Source organism: Chamaea fasciata, unplaced genomic scaffold (assembly GCF_029207755.1).
Source record: "Chamaea fasciata isolate MVZ Bird 193981 ecotype frontalis unplaced genomic scaffold, bChaFas1.0.hap1 SCAF_20, whole genome shotgun sequence".
In the NCBI taxonomy this organism is placed as follows: domain Eukaryota; kingdom Metazoa; phylum Chordata; class Aves; order Passeriformes; family Sylviidae; genus Chamaea; species Chamaea fasciata.
Window position 1 is genome coordinate 6,037,758 of NW_027094105.1, and position 7,650 is coordinate 6,045,407.

The window sequence follows — 7,650 nt, forward strand, 5'->3', positions numbered from 1 at the left end:
CCCCTCCTGTCTCCTGCCCTGAGCCCTGCACTGGGCTGTGGCTCTGTAGGGACGTTTGGGAGAGCAGAGCTGGGGCTGCAAATCGTGCTCCTGCGGGGCTGGCGGTGAGGAGCCAGCCTGGCTCACAGTCCCAGGCTGAGCCACGCTTGGATCCTGCAGAGAAAACAAACACTGAGCTCCATCCTACCCTATTTTACAGCAGAACTGCCATTTAAGGGAGGATTTGGAGAGAAGACATCTTCTTCTTTCAGACCCCTTTTGTAATGTTGGACCTCGCTCTACAGAGCATCCCAGCAGCTAAGGGGTGATCCTATGGCAGCAGCTTTCCTGCTCTCACCGGGTCCCTGCCTTGTGCCCAGTGCCCTCTCCTCCTTCCCAGCCCCATCTCCGGAGGGGTTGTACTTCAGCTCTCCCGGCAGCGGGCTCCGGGAAGGGCAGTGTCCTCCTCCGGGACGGTTTGTGCCCTGGCACTGGAGCGGCGGGGCTGAGCCAGCCAGCGCGGGGGGTGAGCGCCGGTGCCTCTTGGCTCCGCTCAGTGCTGGGGTGCTGAGCTTAGGATTTCTGGCCTTGGAGTCCTTCTGCATTGGCCAGGAGATTTCAAGGGGAGTTTTTGGCCGAGCAGGGAGATGCTGCAATACACCAGCAAGCCGGAGCCTCGGGGAGGCGGCGGGGGGGTCAGTTCTTAGCTCTGCCACAGACTCTCTGGGATAACCTTGGTCAAGGCTTTGTGCTTTGCCTGCCCAGCTGAAAAGCAGCGTCCTGTCTCCCGCTCCTGTGCTGGGAAATCTGCTGGTGTTCAGAGCCTGGCTGGCAAGGGGGGAGAGTGGAGGGGGTCTGCACAAACACAGCGTTTTAGCACCCGGGTTTAGCCCCCCAGGAGCTTTCCCCCTGCTGGTTTGTAGCCAGGTGTGACCCTGCCTTTGCTCCTGCTTCCTACTCCCCGTGCTGAAGGAGAAGCTGAGTCCCGGCAGTCGGCGGGGGGCTGCCAGCTCCTGCCAGAGCTGCACCGCAGCAGGGCTGAGCCACGGATCCCTGAACGCGGGGATCACTCCCTGCAGACCTCACAGCTGGGGGGCTGGAGCTGCCGGTCCCACTGTGACCCTGAGCAGCATCGGGTGGGAGCGCAGCTGCCACCCTGACGCAGTGCTGAGGCCCGTGGCGGCTTGCAGGCAGGGATGTGGGTGCCCAGGGAGCACCTGTGGCTGGATCAGGAGCTCCCACGGGCCAGGCCATGGGGAACACGGCACTGGGGTGCTACATTTTGCCTACGGGAAGGCAGGACACCTCCGAGGGAGCCCAGGAGGGATATTGCAGCCGGGTAAGTTTGGGGCCGAGACCATCACTCGCCATGCGCTGCTGGCACCGTGTATCCCTTCTCCTCCATCATCCTCTGGGCAGCACTCAAGGGAGCGGGGCCCGGCAGCGACTCAGACCAGGAGGTCCCGGGTGATGGAGAGCGGTCTGGGCTCTCCACTTCTTCCCTCCAGACCATGCAATGGTTAAATTCCTTTCCAGCTGAGCTGGCAAGCAGAGCCCAAGCATATTAGTCAGATCCCTGTAGGGGGTGGGGAGGAGGAAGGAGAGAGCAGCGAGGAGGGGCCGGAGCGAGCCGAGCCGAGCTATTCTCCGGGGCGCGAGTGCAGGGAGGCAGGCGCAGCAGGGCTGCTGCTTCCCAGAAACTTGATTATTTTTAACCCAGGAAGAAGAAAGGAAGGAAGGGGGGGGGGGGGGGGGGGGGGTGGAGGAGGAGGAGGAGGAGGGGGTAAATCTGGAGGAACTGGAAAACAGGCAGTTGGCATTTGCAGAGAGCTTTGCAGAGGGGAGGGATGAAGAGCAGGAAGGTGAGCGAGGGTCGTGGTGCGGCACAGGGGTGCCAGGGCTGCCCGTGTGCCTCCCCGCACGGCCCCGGCCCTGGCGCGGTGCTCAGGACAGGACAGGACAGGATGCGGAGCCGTGCCAAGCCCGGCTGATGGTGTCCCTGCTGCGGCCAGGGAGCTCCGGCCGCCCTGTGCCTTCTCCTCCGGCCTGTGCCGGCACATGGCGGTGCCGCTGGCCGGCAGGATGCGGCCGCCTCCCCTCCCACCCGGCCGCTCACACACAGCGCTGCACGTACACCGGCGGTTGTGGCTTCCCGGATCCCTCCTCTCCCCGCTGCCGGGAACTGTGGCCATTTCAGAGAGCTGGGGACATGCAGGGGACCCTGCGGGGCCCTGACTGTGGGCGCTTGTTGGTGCCTTCATGGGCTACCGGTGGGACCCTGCGTCTCTCTGCAGGGTCTTGTAGGGGCTCTGTGGGGAGCTGGGGCTCCACAAGTTGCTCTGGAAGGTTCAGGCTGCCCGAGGGAGGAACACTGGAAATATCATACAGGAGAAGGCAAGACTTTTTTTTTCTTGCATTACCTCCCTAGGCTTCAGTGGAATTCTGGCGCTGGGGAGTGGCAGAGAGGCCTCAGTGGCAGGCTGGTGGCAGTCCCGGTGCAGTGCATGTCTACTCCCCGGGACAATACTTCTGAAGCCCTGCAGTTTTCAGGTCTTTGGGAAAACACTCCCCCAAGCCCACAGGTCAGTCACAGGTCTGGGCTCCTCGTGGTCCAGCTCTGGGTCAGGGTGGGCTGGCCAAAAGCTCCTTTTGAAGGTCAAACAAAGCCCAGGCTCACAAGGGGAAGAGCTGCCATTGCTCATATCACATATTTGTTTCACTGCAGCACCCACATGTGTTGGCAGCTCAGTGTCCTCCATGGCTGGAGCGTTACCAGCCCTGCCTGTGAAGCTTTGCTGGAGCTGGACACCCCATCCCTGAGGTGCAGAAGCCCATGAGGGAGCTGAGCACCACGGTGTTAGGAGCTGAGGGCACCACTGTGATGGGACATGTGAGCAGTGGGCAGAGCTGGTGTTCCCCTCCTCTGACCCTTGCCCAGAGAACCCTGCACTGGGAAATGGCATCATCTCTGCAGACACGCCATGGCCAGCCAAGGGAACAAGGGGACGAGTCCCTCCCCAGGCAGGTTTGGCCACCCTGGCCCTTTGTGGGACTTGTGCTGTCATCTCTGATCTGCCACAGTGGCCAGATCCTGAACGAGGCTGATTTTATCCACACAGCAGCATTAGTGCCATGTACCCAGGAGAGAAAAAGTCCTTGGTTTAGCAGACATGACCGGACATGGCCAGAAAATGGATGTTGTTCCTCAAAGGCAGAGAGGGACAAGGACAAACAGCTGAGTTGAGCCAGTTTGGGGTCAGGCATTGCTCACAGTACAACCCACACTGGCAGAGCATGCTGACTTCTGGGGTTTGCTACAAAAATACCTTCTGACAAAGGTGTCCCTGCACTGAGGGGCCCAAGTGGTGCTCGCCAAGGATATTTGCCATGGTTTAGACCCAGGGCAAAGTCACCCCATCCCAGCTGAGCAAGCTGAAGCTGGGGGAGCTTCCCAAGCTGGATTGCTAGTGAGGAAATCGTGTCCAACCTGCTGGGTATTCCCTCGTGCCTCCTTTCCAAGCATTAAAAGTGCTAATTAAACCAGAGCTGTGCTCCAGTATCTGGAGGGATCAGCCGCCTTTCCCAGCAGACAGGCCACGAGCCTCTGCAGGGACAGTCCCCGGTGCCATCCAGCAGTGGAAAAGGTTGCTTGGCCATGCTGCTCAGTGCACCCAAATTTAGAAGATGGGTGGCACAGCCCTGGAGCTGGGGATGCTTCCAAAGGGGCTCATGTGGGGGGCAGCCCCATGGGCAGCTGAGTGGGATCCTCACCACCCCCAGACCCATGGAAGTGATTGAGACAGGGCACTCAAATTCTCCTTCTCACCTCTTCCCGTCTGAGGTATTTGGAGCTGGCTGTCACCACAGAACTGGGGGGGGGGGAGGGGGGGGGGGGGCACGTGGCGGGTGTTTCCAGCGGGAGGCAGGAATTCCTGACTCACAGCCAGTTCTGGGTGTTAATTCCCTCCTGGGAGTCTCAGCCACATCCCAGACCTGCAGACGGCACAAAAGCCCCTCAGAGGGCGAAGGGCTGGAGAGGGGAAAGGGTAACTCCTCTACCGGTGGATGGGGAGGCAGGATGGAGCAGAGGACAGGAGGGATGAATTTTAATCCTGTGAATTTGCACGAGTGACCTCCCATGATTTCCTGAGACCCAAGGGAGCTGAGGAGCTGCAGGAGCAGTGTACATTGGGGTGCTCAGCTCTAGGATTCACATCCCCACTACTTGGAGGAGGTGTGTGCGTCCCCTGGACTCAGGTGTGAGGCCGAGCTGTCCATCCGACCATCCGCTGTTGGTCTGGGGAGCAGCTCCGTGGGAACTGGGGGCCGAATGCTGCCTGCTGGGGAACTGCCCCTCCAGTGGGGCACCCCGCCCTCCCCAGGGGCCCTGCCTGTCCTCAGCCCCGGAACCCGGGCTTGCAGGGAGAGCTGAACCCAACAGCTGCTCCCCAAAACCAGCCAAAGAGCCAGGGCTGGGTCAGGAATTGTTTGCACCTCCTGCACAGCCGCTGCTGTGAGGGCACCTGGGGCTGGGGCTGGCGGGGGGTGCGGGCGATGGAGGACCCTCCGAAGAGCCCCTTGTGCTGGAGGGAGCCCAGCTAACCGCCGGCAGGGTATTTTTTTTTCTCCCTCGCTCTTTGTTAAGCTCCCTTTCAGCTGAAATGGCAATGCCTGGGTGTTCTGAGCTGACAATAATTGCTGCAGTCTAGACACTGTCTGGTATGAGGCACGGGGAATCAAAGAGGCCCCTTCTCTCACTGCGACTTTCACACATGCTCCCTCGCTCCGGCTCCTTCCTTCTCCCTCTCCCATGTTCCCTTGGTCTTTGCCTTCTTTTTTTTCCCCCCTTGTTCCCCTCTATCTGCCTCTCGTCGAGATGGAGGAGAAGCGTCAGCATCTTCCCCCCCACGCTCTCCCTCTCTGCCGTCTGTTCCTCTCTCCCGCTCCCCCTCTCCCTCGCTCCTTCTCTCATCTGTCTCCTCTCTCCTTCCTCCACTCTTACCTTTATGCTATTCCCTTCCTCCCAAAGTTACAGAGAAGCAGGAGGGAGGGCTGGCAGTGCCGGGGGTTTAACTCTTTCCTCACCCTCTCGTAGGTTCTCCTCCCCATCCCAGCCCTTTGCTGGGGTCCAGGGTGTCCCTGCTGTTTTGGGGTGCTGGGCTCCTCTCTGGGGCTGTGGCATCCATCCTGCGAGGGGTTGAGGAGGCGCTGTCAGGGCTGGTCTGGGTCAGAGGAGGCTTGGTCAGGGCAAAGGGGGCTGGACCTGGATCCAAGGGGATCCTCTTAGCTCCCTTTTTGCCTTCCCCGCACCACAGGTGTCTCTGGCTGCAAGGGAGCCCATCCTTGGGGACACAGGTTGTTCCTTCAAGTGCTCTAACAAGCCAAAGGGATCTTTTCCCACCCACTCCAGACCTCAGCAGAGCTTGCTGTGCTGCTGGAAGGGGAGATTGATCCCGGCTCACACATGGCTCACAGCGATGCTGCTGCCTCAGGCTGAGCTCAGCTGTCCCAGCGCTGCCCCGTGCCCGCTGCAGGCTCCAGCCGGGCCATGTCCCTCTGGGATTTCCATGGGATTCCATGTGGTCACTTCCAGTCATGCTCAGGAATTAGGCTTTTCTGCTACAGTGTATTAACAGATCATTTCCAGCTCAGCCCTGGACTTCTATTAACCTCTGATCCCTGTGCAAAAGACCCGTTTTTTGTAAAGCCCAACAAACCCTGTCAAGTTTTAGTTCTTGTGAGATCTTATTGCAGAGATCAGACCTAAGTGGGGAAACTGAGGCAAGAGACAGTGAACACATTGGGTCAGTCTGCTGAGGTCAAATCTGCCACAGGCCACACAATCCCCTTCTGTGGGACCCAAATTTGTCCATCCATGGACGCAAGTGAGCAGCTCTCCTGTGACCTCCAGCATCTCACCTCCAGCCGTGCTGCTGCTTACCACGGAAAAGTCACATTAGGAAAGTATGTGATGTATTTTTAACTGTCTATAATGCAATTTAACAGCTGGAAAGGAGGAAGAACGCCAGCCCCATGCAATCTGCCGGATCTCTGCTGTCCATGAGCGAGGGCTCTGTGGACTCAAGGGTTTTGGGTATGGTTGGGGACCTTTTTTGAGAAGAGGGCAAGAAACAACCTCATCCTCGAGATGGGCTCTGACTCATGGAAGGCGATGTGTGCAGGATGGAGGTGAGAGCATTCAGCAGCTCCCAGGGTGACACGCTTGTCCCCAAAAGCCACCATGCTGAGTGCTGTGGCCAGATTCAATTCTCCAAAGAGCTCAGTCTCTTGGCCATGCTTTGGTATTGGGATTCTCCACATGCTCTGGCAACGGGGCCTGCAGTGGAGGTTTCTGGAGCCCCTCTGCACTGGAGACATTTAACACAGGACATATTCCCAGTCCCAGGTTCCTGTCATGCTCCCAGGGCTGGGTGTGCTGTGGAGGTGGGTGCTGCCAGACTGCACCATCACCTTCCTCCCCCAGGACGGGAGGGGTGTGTGCCCCCCACGCTGCTCTCCCAGCCAACCCCCAACACCTCCTGTGCTGGGAGGGAGCCCAGCAGGGCTGTGGTGCGAGCAGGATGCTGTGCCCAGGATCTGATGCATCCCCTCCTGCCTTCCCTGCCCACGTCCCCCGGGAGCCTCTGCCTCCAGTGCACCGAGATCCTGCCAGCGAGGGGTAGAATGGTCTATATTTCTGTTCCTCCATGCCAGCCAGGTAGAAGTGCTCCTGATGCTAGTATTGGGTCTCTGATGGGGCTGAGCTCTAATGGGGATCCTCTATGGTGTGGTGACTCTTTGGGCAACCACAGTAGAGCTTATCTGGGGTGTCGGGGTTGGTCTGCTGCCTCCAAGCAGCTGGTGCTAAAAGGGAGTGAGTTGGTTGCCATCACTGGCGTTACTCCCTTGTGCTTCTCCTTGGAGGACTTCTCCCCTACAGTGGCCCTCAATACTAAGAGGAAGAGAGTGGGACCTATCTTCAGCCTTATCCCAGGGGACACCCCAGGGCAAGGCTCCTGTGAGGTGCTAATTTTCCCCAGGACAGCATTTGGGAGCTGGAAGCTGCTGGCAGCTGGTTCCTATGTTCAGGCCTTTGCACACACACTGGAAAAATGAGCCATGGGATGGCCCAGTGGGGAGGGGGCTCAGTGACGGGGGTCTCTGGTGAGCACTTGGAGGATGTAGGACCCAGGGATGCTCAGAGCTGCTGCCATTTGCTCACCTGTTTATGGGGAATGTTGTGAACTCAGATGAAGCCTCCTTGGGCTGAGACAGAGCATGGCTGGGCTGAGAGAGGGAGAGCAAGTGGAAACGCAGGCACAGGGAAGGGAAACAACTTGCTGAAGGTCGTCCCCCGGCCAGTGGCAGAACCAGGAATAAAATCCAGGTGTGCTGAATTGGTCCTTAGGTTGTATTCATGCGTGTGGTTGCATTAACACTGCAGTCCCTGAGCACAGGCCAGTACTAGAAGTAGTTTCTCAAAGCCACTGGTGCCCTCCAGGGAGCCACAGTGCAGGCTGTGGGGTTGGGAGAAGGAGAGGTCTGCATGTTTGGGGTCCCTTTTTCCTTAGAGCATCCTCCAAGCCTGGCTGTGTGGATGGGGAATGCTGTTGGATGCCGGCTGATAAGGCAAACTGGTTAAAAACACTGCCTTTATTTGGAAGCTTATCT

The 7,650-nt window shown here is 58.9% G+C and overlaps 1 long non-coding RNA gene across 1 annotated transcript; it reads left to right on the forward strand.

The window, feature by feature from the left end:
* The first annotated feature begins 1,813 nt into the window (after nucleotides 1–1,813).
* Nucleotides 1,814–5,429, forward strand: LOC136299615 (uncharacterized). Its single transcript, XR_010723533.1, has 3 exons — nucleotides 1,814–1,841; nucleotides 2,408–2,561; nucleotides 5,295–5,429. It is a non-coding gene; the product is annotated as an uncharacterized lncRNA (long non-coding RNA).
* The last annotated feature ends 2,221 nt before the right edge of the window (nucleotides 5,430–7,650 follow it).